The following is a 16,563-nucleotide window of genomic DNA, read 5'->3' on the forward strand; positions in this document are numbered from 1 at the left end:
CAGAGAGACACAGAGAAAAAGAATAAGGCAAACATGATAAAATAGTAACAACCGGAGAATCAGATTAAGAGTATACAGAAATCCTTTGTTCAATTCTTGCGACTTTTCTATAAATTTTAAATTATATATTAAAAATTTGTAGAGACATTTTATTGTGTTCATTACTGCAGCCTAGCCTACACTAGCTAATATAGTATGCAACTTTTCTAATAGGAGTTACAGTGTATCACTAACATAATAAATATTTATTGAGAGCCCTCTGTGTGCTAGGCACTGTGCAAGGGATATAGAACTAAAGAAGACAGGCATGGTCCCTGCCCTCCTGGAGCTTCCAGTGAGATAAGGTAGATATTAAACAAATTATATAATTTGTATCGCAGTTATGGTAAGTGTTGGGAGAAGGCTTTACAACAGGGTGATCTAATCTCATCTGGGAGTGTCAGGGAAGTTTTCTCCAAAGAAATGGTGTTTAACAATTAAAGGAAGTTATCCCAGGTAAAAGACATTGACTGCAGTTGAAATAGGAGTGCTTAAGTGTTCAATATCCTATCATGATACTTGCAAGGTCCTGGACCTCCCCAAATGAAACTATTATTTTCTCATGAAAATGTTAAGAAAATGTCAGTGCTTACTCGGAGTCCACCCAAAGATTGTCCTTGATATTGGAATAATTTTAAATTCCCTGATTCTATCCTTACCACATTATAATGTATTATTTATACTGCAACCAGAGAATTCTTTTGAAAACACTGATAAGACAATCTCTCTCTCAGCTTCAAACCCTCCAAAGATTTTCCGTCTGTATCTGTTATCTATCGCCTCAATAATACTAGATAGCAAACAACCACAAAACCCCAGTGGGATATAACCACGAATATGAGAGGTTCTGCTGATTGGGTTGGGCTCAGCTGATCTTGATTGGGTTCAGGCAATATACCCAAGGGGTCAGCTGCACGTTGTTAGATCCCTCAGCTGGGATATTGGATTGCCCCAGCCACAGCTCCATAGTTCCATCCTCCAGCAGGCTGGCCAAGGCAGAGGAGCAAGAGGGAGTAAGCCTAATCAGGCAAGTGTTTCTCAAGCCTGCACTTGAATTCTGTTTGCTAACATACCATTGTTGAAAGCAAGTGGCACGGCCAAGCCCAGAATCATATGGAAAGGCAGTGCTAATGATGCCAAAATCTTGGCTCTCTGTGCACCGGTGCTGAAAAGAAATATGGAGACAGAGTTTTGGAGGAACGAGGAAAACGGCTTTAACCTTTGCCTGGCAAAGGGAGAAACACAACAAGCTAGCATCTCAAGAACTGTGCCCCTCCCTTCCCTGGGGAATAGGGAAAGGTTATATAGCCTGGGTCTCGTGGTCTGGGGTAGGTATAAGGCTCAAATTAATGAAGGTCTTGCATTTCTTTCTTCTGAAAATTCATGGCCAAAGCTGGCATCAGGTGGCTCAGCAACTGGGTCTGATTTCCCTGAAGTTATCAGCCATGACCTTCTTTCTGAGATGAAGAGTGCTACAAGGGAGTATAGGGGGAGAAGAAATGCCAGGTGCAAAGGGTAATTCACATGGAGTCAGAGGGTAATCAGCTTTGTGAAGGACAAGTCTAGCTACAAGTGTTTGTTAGTAGTAACAGCCTAAGAATAATCAAGATTGCTTAACTCTTACAGGCCTGTTTATGTTGTTTCCCCAGCCTGTTCACTGGTTCCTTATTTTTCTTGTTTATCAGAAAAGTCTCATTTCTGTTTTCGCTGCAACAGATTCCCCACTGCTAGTTCATTCCCTCCATATCAATGGAGGAAGGGAAATGGGCATCGTTCTTGTCTAGCTAAGGACAAAACTTCAGTTTTGCTCCATTTGACAAACACAAGCTCTCTGGCCCAGGGGCCCATCTATCTCCTACTTCACTAAGTTACATGACAACAGTCACGCATATAAGGAGGAGTGAAGAACTGGGGTCATAGCATCTCACATAGAACAAAATCCAAGTGCCTCACCAAAGCCTACATGATCTGGCCCTCCTGACCTCAGATGTCATCTTGCTTTATTGATTGCTAATTTTCAGTGTTTAGCATAGAGCCTGGCACATAATAAGTGTTTAATAAATGTTTCTTCACTGAATGAATGAATGAACGAATGAACATTGTGTTCTTCCCTTGACATGTGCTGATTAATTGGGCATTAACTTGTCTCTAAAAAATTCAACATGGTTGTTTTCTTCACTTCTTTTTAGTTTCAGTGTATATCACAGATATCATTATGAATTGGGCTTTATTTTAAGGTACTAATTTGATATCTACCCCATAAAGCTTCTGCAAAGGTGATAGCATGCTGGTGCCTCCTTGCAGTAAATACTTTAGGATTAGAGAAGGAAGAGGACTCAGCTTGTAGACAAATCAGAAAAAGGATTAGATTTCCCCAAACCATTGTTACTGCAATACCTCTGACAGAATGACTGAGTTAGGAGCTTGTTATCTCCTGGGATGTTCTGGGCCTGTAGTCTAAGTTTTGGGAGCCTTGCACAGTTGAATGGTTTTGGTAAATCCTGTACTCCAACTTGTTTCTTCTGGGAGAATGTTAAAGAGTTACTATGGATTCTAAAGCCCAGGCTGGGGGACTTCCCTGGTGGTGTAGTGGTTAAGAATCCACCTGCCAATGCAGGGGACATGGGTTCGAGCCCTGGTCTGGGAAGATCCCACATTCCGCGGAGCAACTAAGCCCGTGCACCGCAACTACTGAGCCTGCGATCTAGAGCCCACAAGCCACAACTACTGAGCCCACGTGCCACAACTACTGAAGCCCGCACACCTAAAGCCCATGCTCCACAACAAGAGAAGCCACCGCAGTGAGAAGCCACCGCAGTGAGAAGCCCGCGCACCGCAACAAAGTGTAGCCCCCTCTTGCCGCAACTAGAGGAAGCCCACGCACAGCAACAAAGACCCAACGCAGCCAAAAATAAATAATTTTTTTAAAAAATAAAATTTTTAAAATAAAAATAAAGGCCAGACTGTCACTTCCACATCTGGGTTTGTTCACTCTGTGTCCCCAGCACATCGCTTAGGGGGCAAGAAATAAGTCTTTGTGGAGTGAATGAATGATCCAGGTAAAATGAAGTAAGATAATGAGAATGAAGAGAATATTAAAAATGACAAAAGAGTAGTGGCAGAACTTGGGAACTGATTTGATTAAGGATATAGAGGTGGCCAATGAAGTCAGTGAGCACCTCTGGTTCTTTGGAATCTGGGGGCCCACAAGCCAAATTTGCAAAGTTCTTCAGAAGTCAGGAATGAGGTAGCCAATTCTCTTCAATGCCCTGGCCATAATCCCCAAGACCCCATACCATTTCTGTGCATATCAGCCTCACTTCCAGCGCTGACAACTACGTCTCTGCCAGTGGCCTGCCTTCAGGCTTTTTGTCACTGTGAGAATCCACCAAGCACCGAGTTAACATCCCCTAATGAGTGTGGAGGTGTAACTGTCTCAGCTCCCTCACCCTTTGAGATAAATCTGATGTGTGTGTTTTTCGAGGTCTCTCAAAATTTCCCCCATGGAATTAATCTCCAGTTACCTAGTATGGTAGCTGGATTAATAACTCATTCTCTATTTACTACCTTTCCTTTTTAGATTAACTCCCCATCTACTTGTATTCTTTACAACTCCCAATAAAATGCTTGCACTTGAATCCACAGCTCACAATCTACTCTGTGGGAAACCCACACTAAGACATAGGTTGTGAGTAAAGCAATCCTAGTAGGAGAACTAAGCTCCAGCAAGACACACCTTGCAACTCACACGGGAGAACTGAAAGGACCCCCTTCTGCTCCCCCAACCCAGCGTGTCCCTTTCCCACTCATCCTCAGTCTCATTTCTAAAGATCCCAAAGTGCCCTGAATGTGCAGCTTCGCTATTTATTTCACAGGATGCAGAATCCATTTTTGTTTTCTCTCTTTCCAGACAGTTGGTTTGTTTTAATGGACTGCTCTTCCGCCTCTACATAATTCTTCTCTAAATTAAATTCTCTCCTCAGCCCCACATAATACACACTGGGCTGTCAGCTCATTACTTTTACATCCTCTCTTGTTCCGTTTATGCAAAGGTTTAATTAACTATGAATTGCTGTGTAGGCAACAGGAAAAAGCCCACCCCCCAGGTGGCTGTGTGACTCAACTCTGTGAGGAAAGAGAAGCAATAGAGTGCTGTGGGAAGGGGCCAGAGGTGAGGAGACAGCATGAAGATTTTCATCCTCTCTCTACCATTTTCAGCTACTAAATATGTATTAAGTTGCTGCTGTGTGCTTGTCATCATTCTAGGTGTGAGAGTGGTGAATCAGAGCATGGGCCCTGACTTCACAGAGTTTACAGTCTGCCGGGGGGAATAGATTGTCTTAGGTTATCTATTGCTGTCTAACAAATTGCTTCAAACAACAATAAACATTTATTATGTATTACATTTTCAATTCCAGTATCTCAAATGGGATCACATATGGGTCAGGCGCTCAGGAGCAGCTTGACTGGGTGGTTCTCGCTGAAGGTCTCTTGTGAGATTGCAGTTAGAGTCATCTGGGCTGCAGTCATCTGAAGGCTTCACTGGGAAGTCCTTCACATGGACTGTTGGATCCATGCCCAAGGTGGGCCATTCACATGGCTGGCAAGTTCATCCTGGTTGTTGGCAGGAGCCCCCAGTTACTCTTCATGTGGGTCTCTCCCTGAGATGCTTGAGTGTCCCCATGGCAAGGCTGCTGGATTCCCAAAGCAGGGCAGAGTTATGCCCTTTCTGATGTAAGCCTGAAAGTCATACATCATTTCTTCTACATTCTGTCACACAGACCAGCATGATTCAAAGTCGGAAGAGACTGCACAATGGCATGAATACTGGAAGGTGAGGATCACTGGGCGCCATATTGGAGACTGTCTATCACAGTAAGTAAACAAAGAAAGTCGGCAATAATTGCACATTGTGATCAGTGATATTAAGAAAATAGAGTAACGTTGATAGTGACTGGCCAGGGACAGCAGGTTACACGGTGAAGGGGGTCAGGGAAGGCCTCTTTCTAGCTGTGTAAAACAACAAAATTTCCCTAGCCTTTTTTAACCCTCAGTGTACTCATTTATGAAAGGGAAACAATAATCATTCCTAGCTCACAGGGTGGTGTGAGGCTCAAATGGGACCAGAAGTATGAACATTCAATTGTTATTTTACTTTCTGCACTTAAGTGGTTACATTTCTTCTTCCAAAAGACCAATAACCTTAACTGGGATAGGTGGGTGGTCCCTTTGCTGCCAGCTTCTGAAGGAAAATCCTAGAAACATTTGGGCAGAGACCAGAGCTCCTAGGACCCCGCTGAGCTACACAGCCAGCAAAAGAGAAACTTGATTGTTCTCTGGCTTCCAGCTAAGAAAACACATTTGGCTAAAAAATATTTGTCAAGCTCCTGTGTCCTGCATGAGGCTTAGATATTGGCAGGTTTGATTCATCCCTCTGGCAAGGACATCTCTTTCACAAAATTTCAGCTCAGTCAGTGCTGGACAGAATAAACAAATTCTAGAATTCACAATTCTGGATATAAAAGACAGGCACAGCTGGATTTTGTCTTTTTTCTACCCCCTGTCCTGGGCAGGAAATTAGAGTCAGGATCCATTCCCGGAGCTCCCTCTGCTTTATTTTGCCAACGGCTGTACATGTTCAAGCTTCTATCTCCTCGTTAGCAAAAGGAGGTATTCTGACCATCAGCAAAGATAAAATTATGATGATACACAATGCTCAAGATGGTGTAAGAAATGGACAATGTTCTATAGGACTGAAGGGAGTAAAAACTGGATTGACCAGTCTTGGAGGCAAACTGACAATCGTGGAAATAATTAGAAGAAGCCTTTTTTTTTTTTTTTTTTTTTTTTGTGGTACGTGGGCCTCTCACTGTTGTGGCCTCTCCCGTTGAGGAGCACAGGCTCCGGACGCACAGGCTCAGCGGCAATGGCTCATGGGCCCAGCCGCTCCGCGGAATGTGGGATCTTCCCGGACCGGGGCACGAACCCGTGTCCCCTGCATCGGCAGGCGGACTCTCAACCACTGACCCAGAAGAAGCCTTTTTAAAAAGCATATCCTTTAGGGACTTCCCTGGTGGTCCAGTGGTTAAGACTCCACACTTCAAATGCAGGGGGCGTGGGTTCGATCCCTGGTTGGGGAACTAGGATCCCACATTCCGCATGCCATGGCCAAAAAAAAGAAAGAAATCAATATAATAACCTAATTGTAATATAAAGGTGAAATTAAAGTGAAGTAATTTTTTTTTTAAATTACCCTTTGAAGGAGCAATTCCACACATGGAATTTATCCTGATGAAATAATTAAGGATGTGTACCAAGTTGTAGGTATTTACATGGAAATATTTCTATAATATTACATTTTTTAAAGAATTTTGCAAGATAATATATACAATATGATCCTATGTTTTTAGAAAAGGATATAGATATAGACATTTGATCAACACAGTGATGAGAGTTCTTTTTTTTTTTTTTTGCAGTACGCGGGCCTCTCACTGTTGTGGCCTCTCCCGTTGCGGAGCACAGGCTCCGGATGCGCAGGCTCAGCGGCCATGGCTCACGGGCCCAGCCACTCTCCGGCACGTGGGATCTTCCCGGACCGGGGCATGAACCCGTGTCCCCTGCATCGGCAGGCGGACTCTCAACCACTGCGCCACCAGGGGAGCCTGAGAGTTCATATTTTAATCTTGCAGACAACAGAGATTTTTTTTTAGCTTACATCAAAAATTTTAAAAAATTGATCATGTAGTTAGTCTCAAAGACAGTCAATAGGGCTTCCCTGGTGGCGCAGTGGTTGAGAGTCCGCCTGCTGATGCAGGGGACACGGGTTCGTGCCCCGGTCCGGGAAGATCCCACATGCCGGAGAGTGGCTGGGCCCGTGAGCCATGGCCACTGAGCCTGTGCATCCGGAGCCTGTGCTCCGCAACGGGAGAGGCCACAACAGTGAGAGGCCCGCGTACCGCAAAAAAAAAAAAAAGACAGTCAATAAATTTCAAAGAATTGATATCATAAGTTCATATTCTATGATAGCAACAGAATTCAATTTTTTTAACATCTTTATTGGAGTACAATTGCTTTACAATGGTGTGTTAGTTTCTGCTTTATAACAAAGTGAATCATCTATACATATACATATATCCCTATATCTCCTCCCTCTTGCGTCTCCCTCCCTCCCACCCTCCCTATCCCACCCTTCTAGGTGGTCACAAAGCACCGAGCTGATCTCCCTGTGCTATGCGGCTGCTTCCCGCTAGCTATCTGTTTTACATTTGGTAGTGTATATATGTCCATGCCACTCTCTTACTTCATCCCAGCTTACCCTTCCCCCTCCCTGTGTCCTCAAGTCCATTCTCTACGTCTGTGTCTTTATTCCTGTCCTGCTTAGAATTCAATTTTAAATCAACAAAATGCTTACTAAAAAGGAAAATATCATTTTGTGAATTAAGAAACAATCTTTAAGTGACCCATGGGATATAGAGGAAATCACAAGGGAAATTACAAAATACTGGGAACTGAGAAGCAAAGAAAATATTGCATACCAATCTTGTAGCATCCTACAAGCTAAAACAGGACATCAAAGAAAATGTGTAGGCTTAATAAATTATCAAAGAAAGACATATGGCTTAGACTGGGACCTGTACCTTAATATCTATGCCCCCTCTTTCCTGTAATAATAAAACCTCTGGTTTCTAGGTAGGCACATGGCTGCTCAGAATGAAGACCACCCTTCCCAACCTCTCTCATAGTTAGAATGGCCAGTGTTGAAGTTCTGCCCAGTGGACTGTAAACAAAAGTAATATGTACAGTTTTCTGATCATATCCTCAAAGTGACTTCTTGACACTTTTCACCTTCCTGCTGATGGAAATATAGACATGGTGGCAGTAGGTTGGCTGTGGTATAGTAAATAATTTGTCTGGTCTTTGTCCCAGGTTCCTGGCATAGAACTTCAAAAATCCTAGGGATTTCCTGAGTGATAAGAGCATCTCTATTATGCTAATGAAATGACACATGGTGGAACCCGAGAGAGCTTCAGGATAGGGGCTGGTCACTAGAAAGACCAAGCACAAGCTAAGACTTTTAAGCACCCAACTTCTGGGGAGAGGGCAGTGGGCAGGGTATTGAGTTCAGTCACGTGGCCAATGATTTAATCAATCGTGCCCATGTAATAAAAACTCTGAACACCAAAGCTCAGAGGAGCTTCCTGATTGGTGCACACACTGCTGTGCTGGGAGAGTGATGCACCCTTGAATCCGTGGCATTGGCCATGGAAGCTCTGCATTAGGACCCTTCTGGACCTCTCCCTATGTGTATCCTTTTGAAATTATAATCATAAATATCATACTTTCAGTGGTTCTGTGGATCATTCTAGTAAATTATCACCCCTGTGTGGAGCTGTGGGAACCTCCTAGACTGGTAGCCAATTGGTCAGAAGTTCAGGTGGCCTGGGGACCCCCTTGCAGCTGCTGTCTAAAGTGGGGGCAGTCTTGTGAAAGGATGAACCCTTAACTTGTGGGACTGTATTGCAGTCCATCCAATTGGGGTGGATACAGAGTAGCAAACAACTATACCAGTTTTCCCAGTACTGAGGGGTTTCCCTGGGCATGGGACTTTCAGTGCTAAAACCAAGAAAGTCCCAGGCAAACCAGGACAAATCACTCTGTGCTGTGGTGCTTCTAAAGGTATAAGGACAAAGGCAACACCTTGAAGACTGGTGAAGCAAAAAGACAGAAAGATCGTGAGTTCCTAAGGATTTCATAGAGCAGAACTTCCTCCTTATGGACCTGGACTGGCTACTTCTAGCATTTTACATGAGAAAAAAACATGTGTCCTGCTAAAGCCACCATTTCTGTTAAACACAGACTCACCTAATTTGGGTACCTTAAAGTGGAGCGCTGAACATAACAGAGACAAATATCCACGTGGCTTTAGAATACTAACTGGGTGATGGCCACGTTGACTCAGATATTGCAGGTTGGAAAATTAGTAAGCCTTGTTACACAGGGACTAAATCTTTGGCAGAATAGTATTGCACTGCCTTGGAAGATAGAACACAGATTCAATGAGGCTATAGTGCTAGAGGAATACATATATAATATATAGAGTATGCTGGTCTGAGTTAGCACTGCTCGTGGTTTTCAGAGAAGAGATCTAAATCCTAGAGAAGAGATATAAATCCAAAATAAAGCTAGACAGCTAGCACTGAAGCACACTCTGCCTGTGGTTTACAGTCTAAGTTGACCAGGAGTTTATTTGCTTGGGTTTTTTCAGGGTTGAAAATTGCCTCTCTACCTCCCAAATACAGCTATTAGGAGTGATAGCCCTGTAGTGCCAGACTTAGCAGGAGATAAAACCATGGCCCCCAAATGTATTCAACACCTTCTTTTAAGAGATGTTTTTGCCAGAACATTGGAGCCAGCCTCTAGGAAATGATTAGATGAATGAAGTCTTTGTGTTAGGTGCAACTAGTTAGCTGCCACTAAGTTGAAAGAGAGAGTAATGAGCAAAGCACAGAAGTAAATTCAAAACAGAACCTTCAGGTTTAAATTTTTATTTCTAAGAGAAAGAGAGCTGGCTGTGGGTGTTTGACAAAGAATTGACTTGACATGTACCATCAAGAAGTGGGTTTCAAAATCTTTCTAGTCCACAAGGAGAACATGCTCTGAATGGCCCACCTCAAATGTGTCAAGGGAGGATCATGGATAAGAAAGAACATCCAAAATGGTAATGCCAGACGACATCAAAAGATGATGAACTAAAGAGTTCGTCCAAGAGAGGGAATCATACTGGATGGGCAATGGGGTTTGATCAGTCATTAGGGGGCATTTGCTGTTCTGTGTTTCACCTTCCCCGCTGTCCAAATGAGATTTTTTTATGATTGTTTTCCTAACCCTACTTCATCATTGTATATTGGCTATATGAGAGGCAGATAATTTATCTTGTATTTTTTTAAGTCATTGCACCATGAAGAGCCACACATAGACCTAATGGAGAGGACTGTGCATTACCCAGAGATCCTAGACTCTGAGTTGGGTTCAATAACTACAAGAGACCTTGGAATTGTCTCCTTTGGTGTAGGGATGGTTGGGAAGATGGGAACACATGGGTGTTTGGGTAGCAAAGGGATGGACTGTGGCCAGAGCTACTAGTTGTTCCCAGTATCCGTTATCCTTTCCTCCCACAGTAACAGATCCCTTAATTTTTAGCTGAACACAGGGCTTCTCAGAATAAAAACCAAATTTACCAGCATCTCTTGTGTGGTCATCAAAAGAGTTCTTGCCAATGGGATATGAGCAGACATGATGCATGTAATTTCCAGGTCATATCTTCAAGGGAGGGAATCCTTTCTTCTCCTCCTCCTTCATGTTGGCTGGAACAGAGTCATAGAGATAAATTATCTTGCAACAAGTGGACAAGAGGAAAACCGTACAAACAACAAAATAGAAGGATCCTGAATCCTTAGGCTTTTGTGAAGCACAGTTGCTATGCCAGCCCTGGATTTCCTACCTCCTACATTCTCATGCGTGAGAAAAATAAACTTCTGTCTTGTTTAAGCTGTAGTTATTTTGGGTCTCTGCTATATGCAGCCAACTCTCTAATGCTAACTAATGTAAGAAGTATGGAGAATAAATGAATTATGCATTCACTTTTAAACCTAGAAAGAAAACTCAAAAAGGTAGAAATAAGCAAGTAAAAATAAGATCAGAATTAATGAAATAGAAAAAAGTAGTTTTGACAAAGAACAAGCAAGTTCTCTGAAAATAATAATTATGTAGATAAACTTTTTTACAAAAGTGATCAAGGAAAAAAGAAGGCACAAATAATATTCTCATTAGATCATAATTAATATACAAGAAAAGTTTGTTTTTTAAATGATAAGAGATTCTTACAAATCACTTTAGGTTGACATAAGACATAGATATAAGGAGAATTTTTCTATAAAAGTATAGAAAGCCAAAATTGACAGAGAAAAAAATAGAAAATCTGAATATGTCAATAACTATTTTTTTAAGAAGCATTTGTCAAAATTCTTCTACACCCCCCCAAAAACATACTATGCCCAGAAAGTTTTATAATCAAATTTTACCAAATGTTCAAGGAAGGAACAGACTATTTCTATATTGTATAAATTCTTTCAGAGAAAAGAAAAGAAAGGTTCCAGACCATCTTATGAGACTAGATTAACCTGGATTCTAAAAACCAGATATGGATAATTAATTAGTCAGCTTTACTGCAGAGACAACCCCAAAATCTCCACGGCTTACACAAACAAAGATTATTCCTCATTCATATTACACGTGGACTGCAGGTCAGCTGAGGCCCTGGCCCCAGCTGCACCTCTGTTCCATGTGTCTTTGCATTCAGGGGCCCAGGCTAAAGGAGCATTCCCTGTGTGGAACATGCTCATCTGGAGGGCAGAGGAAAAGAGTCAGAAAGCTAGTAAATAATTGTAACGTCTCTTAAAATCTCTTGGTTTACGCTTGGGACTGACAGAGAGTCACTTCCACACACAGGTTCAAGATCAAACTTGACAAAAGAGAAGGTAGAATTAAATAATTGTTAACAATAATGCAATTCTCTACAGATAGTATTTTAAGCAGCATCTTAATGGGCAAAGGTCCAAAGTGGGCAGTACAGATAGCAGAATATGCAAAGTGCCGGCCCAAATAGGAAGGGTTGCTGTGTGAAAGAAGCAGAAATACTTGGGTAAGACCAGAGTCGATGGGCAAAGTCCCAAGGAATGGCTTCCTCCTGTCTGTACTGTCCAGTCAGGCTGCAGCTCATCAACAGAGGTAGTACCAGGCGGTGCCGAGCAGAGGCTGGATGATTACCTTGTAGGGATTTGTGGAGAGGAGACAAGTGAGCACTGGGCCAGCTGACATCCAAGGTCTTACAGTGCGAAAGGCCTACGAACAATGGGCAGTCCACTTGTCTCCTCTGAGGCTAAGTCTTTAGGTCTGGTCGCTGATGATACTTGCCACAACTTACATACTGGGATCTGGGGTCTCTGCCCAAAATATGCTCATCACCCCAAACTTCCTTAATTCCTGTATTTCCATTAACTTGTCAGGGTATATTTTAATTATCTTGGTCCATGTTCATCAACCCCCATGGTCTCATGGAGGTGGTCTTGTGAACTATACCGTTTCAGGGATCAGGTCTGATATTTTTATTTCCAAGAACCCATCCCAGGGCCAGGTGCTACTGAGTGGATGAGTAGACTTACCCATGACTTTTTAAGTTGCATAGTATTCCATGGTTCTGATATAACAACATGGAACCGTCTACCCCAGAGGTTCTGAAATCAGATAGGCTGAGGGGGAGCAGCCCAGAGAATCACAAGAAGCTGCTGCCTTTATCATGTCTATTACTTTTGGGTGAGAGGTGTCAATCAAAAAAAGACCATCATGTGCCTTTTGAACAACTCCTAGAAATGAATACACACTGGTGAACAAAAACTGAGAATTAAAAATAAAATGTGAAGTAGAACTGAGCTCTTGGTTGGAAATGCAAGCTTTTAATATGTAACACCTTGGAGGGCAATGCAGGTCTCAGTTCCTCTGACTGACAGCTCCTAATGACAGCAATAAACCAAGGTGCCCCATCTGCCAAGCAGATGTTCTGAGCTGACAAGGGGCCCAACCACTGTCCCAGATGCATCTGGGTTTTTTAATTGCTGAACCCTGTTTAAGGGCCTGAGCTATCATATGCATGTGCTTTGTCACCAAAGAAATGGCGATACATACGATAGGAACATGGTGCCTGATAAAATCAGAAAGAGGACACTATCAATGTTCAGATGAAGGTAGATAGGAGTTCTGACTGCTTCACTAAAATAATTCAAAGCAAGTTCAGAATGAACTGGAGTGGAGGGAGGTGGTGAGAAGAGAGAGATGTCGTAACTAAAATTAATTACTCTTGTTACTGTGGTAGCAACCCAGAACAAGCAGAGTTAGACACACATCCAAGGTGAATCCCAAAAAGGGCCATGTGCTTGCTTTCCTTCCCCAAGTAGCTGGAAGCAGTTATCTAACAGGATGAAATCCCATTGTTAACCCACTTGACTCCAAAGACAATCTTCCTCTCTGGTTGGTTCAGGGCTGTAACAGCACAAGTGTTGTTTGAATCCTAACATCTCTTACCCACGTTCATGCTGACCATTCTTTCAAGATAGCCAATTAGGTGGTGTCTTGGTTGGGTCCGCCAGAAGCTGACCCAGAGAAGGAGAAGGATTCCAGAGCAAGTAGTTTAGTAAAGCCCAGTAAGAAATGGAACCATCGAAGAGGGATCACCCAATGAGAAGGAGACATGGAAGTGTCAGAGACATGGTACCTCCACAGAGTGGGAGGGAATAAAGACCCTAGTCTCTCCCTTCCCACACTCTGACCTCCTCTCATTGGCCAAACCCAAGCATAAGGCAGAAGGTAAGGGAGCCCAGGTAGTGCAATTTACAAATTACATAGCCTCACGTGGCACAGAGCAAAAAGGAAAGGTACAAATTGAACTGGTGGGGAGGGTGTATGGTGACTCAAACATGGAATGACCAGCACACCCAGGCTGGCTGATAGGGCTGGGACAGTCTAACCAAAATTTAGCCAGTTTCCTTCAAAAGCCAATAGATACCCCTTTTAAAGTTTGTAAAGGAAGATGTGCTAAGAAGGATACATTTCTCAAACCCAGCTAAGACTGAGGGTCCTAACAAGCTAGAGGACAGAATTCTCGGAAGCTGACCTCTTAGCCACTGCAACGAAGCAGAGAGAGCTTTAATTAAAAGCCGTCCTTCCCGTGCTGCTGCCCAGCTTCAAGCAGTCCTTTGGTCCCCAGCTGCCTCCTTGAGTCCCAGAATACTTCCCACCCACAGAGGAACAAAGCACAGCTGCTGCTTCCTGGTACCTAGAGGCCTCTTGTTACCCACCCTCCTGTTCCCTTTTGCGGGGGGAGGAAAAGAAATTTCCATGAGCAACTCGAGGTTGTACACATCAGCCTTTAAGAATCCCCAGATGGATTGATCATTTTCTCACTGCCCTGACCTTCTGATTTCACCCAAGAGGCATCATTAAAATTGAACCCTTTCCACACATGCTCACAAAAGCAGCACCAGTTTGGCCCAGAAAAATATTGGTCTATCTGGTCCACAAGCCTCACAGCACACAGCCTCCCCAGTTGTAGAAAGGTGCCAGTGGAACAGATGGCCAAAAGGTACATGAAAAGATGCTCAACATCACTAATTATTAGAGAAATGCAAATCAAAACTACAATGAGGTGTCACCTCACACTGGTTAGAATGGCCATCATCAAAAAAATCTACAAACAATAAATGCTGGAGAGACTGTGGAGAAAAGGGAACCCTCCAACACTATTGGTGGGAATGTAAATTGGTACAGCCACTGTGGAGAACAGAATGGAGGTTCCTCAACTAAAAATAGAGCTACCATATGATCCACCAATCCCACTCCTGGGCATATAACTGGAAAAAAAACACAATTTGAAAGGATACAGGCACCCCAATGTTCACTGCAGCACTATTTACAATGGTCAGGACACGGAAGCAACCTAAATGTCTATCAATGGAGGAATGGATAAAGAAGATGTAGTACATATATACAATAGAATATTACTCAGCCATAAAAAAGAATGAAATAATGCCATTTTCAGTGACATGATGGACCTAGAGATTGTCATACTGAATGAAGTCAGACAGAGAAAGACAAATATCATATGATACCACTTATATGTGGAATCTAAAGAAATGGTACAAATTTATCTATTTACAAAACAGAAGTTGAGTGACAGATGTAGAAAACTAACTTCTGGGGCTTCCCTGGTGGCGCAGTGGTTGAGAGTCTGCCTGCCGATGCAGGGGACGCAGGTTCGTGCCCCGATCCAGGAAGATCCCACATGCCGCGGAGCGGCTGGGCCCGTGAGCCATGGCCGCTGAGCCTGTGCATCCGGAGCCTGTGCTCCGCAACGGGAGAGGCCACAACAGTGCAAGGCCCACGTACCACAAAAAAAAAAAAAAAAAAAAAAAAAACTAACTTGTGGTTACCAGGGGGGAAAAGACGGGGGAGGGATAAATCAGGAGATTGGGATTGACATATACATACTACTATATATAGAATAGATAACTAATAAGAACCTACTGAATGGCACAGGGAACTCTATTCAATACTCTGTAATGATCTATATGGGAATAGAATCTAAAAAAGAGTAGATATGTGTGTATGTATAACTGACTCACTTTGCTATACAGCAGAAACGAACACAACATTGTAAATCAACTATACTCCAATAAAAAATAATAATAAATTTAAAAAGATAAAAGAAAGGTGGCGGTGGAGGTGATATTGGGCTGCTGTGACTGTTACCACTGTGGCTGTTTAAAAAGCAACCTCCCCAGGTGCCACCCATAATTAATTGTTCTGTTCTACTGAGGACCCTATCAAAAGGAACTGGAGGAGGTGATTTCCAAGATCTTTGTTTCTCATTGGTTCAGAGTTACCAAGAAAATACAGAAAAATCACATTAATCAAGGGAAGGGAACTTTGGATTGAAACATGGCAGGAGTCCCTGCAAATCAGGCCCCAGGGAAAAGGCCTCCCCAACTCCTAGCAAATGGATTGGAACCGGGTGTAAACCAACACCAGAATGCTGTGTCTTTGGCTGTTTTTTCAATCCCAGGTTTAAAACATTTGATTTATTAAAGTTTTAAAACTTGAATAAATAGATGAATAAATAGATGAATTTCTCAGCCAACATTGATGAATTTCTCCCATCCATCATCATGTTGTAATGTGACGTGGCTCTTGCAAAGCACTTATGCCTCCAACTTTGTTCAAAAATAAGTGGAAAGGAATGAAGGCGACATCCTCAGAATTTTGTTATCTTGGAAACTAGACACACCACACACAACTAATATCCTCTAAGGCCAGCCTCCTCCTATGAGGGGTAAGTAGAGGGGGACTGTAACAAAATCATAGAAATATCCTGTCTTTCCCTGCTTGTTTCCCTTGGAAGAACTGTTATTTATCCTTCAAAACCCCACTCATATACCCCCATCCTGATCCCCTCTGAGTCTACTGTTGTACTTTTCACACTGTCGTGACTTTTATTCACATCTGTCTCTTCTAAACTCTGCAGAATCTCTGATTTTGTCACCCTACACTCCCAGAACCTAGCACAGTACATAGTAGGCACTAAATAAATGCTTGTTGAATTAAATTGAATTGGGGGCTCAGGGGGCATAAGTTCTAGTTCTAGCTCTTTATTCTTAAATAGCTTCATCTCTTGACATCTCAGTTTCCTTGGATATAAGATGAGATCAACCATTTCCTACTCTACTGTCTATGTCAGCTCAGGCTGCTATAACAAAATACCATAGATTAGGTGACTTACACATTTGTTTCTCACAGTTCTAGATGCTGGGGAAGTACAAGATCAGGTGCCTGCTGATGCAGTTTCTGGTGAGGGCTCTCCTCCTATCTTGTAGATGGCCATCTTCTCATTGGTGCTCACATGGCCTTTCCTCAGTG

The 16,563-nt window shown here is 42.8% G+C and overlaps 1 long non-coding RNA gene across 1 annotated transcript in view; it reads right to left on the reverse strand.

Moving 5' to 3' along the window:
- Positions 1-16,563, reverse strand: part of LOC132438498 (uncharacterized) — a 123,176-nt gene that overhangs the window by 1,735 nt on the left and 104,878 nt on the right. Inside the window, exon 3 of the long non-coding RNA XR_009522201.1 lies at positions 10,278-10,403. This is a non-coding gene — a long non-coding RNA (uncharacterized lncRNA). The remainder of the gene's footprint in view (positions 1-10,277; positions 10,404-16,563) is intronic.

This window comes from Delphinus delphis, chromosome 15 (assembly GCF_949987515.2).
Source record: "Delphinus delphis chromosome 15, mDelDel1.2, whole genome shotgun sequence".
NCBI classification, from domain to species: domain Eukaryota; kingdom Metazoa; phylum Chordata; class Mammalia; order Artiodactyla; family Delphinidae; genus Delphinus; species Delphinus delphis.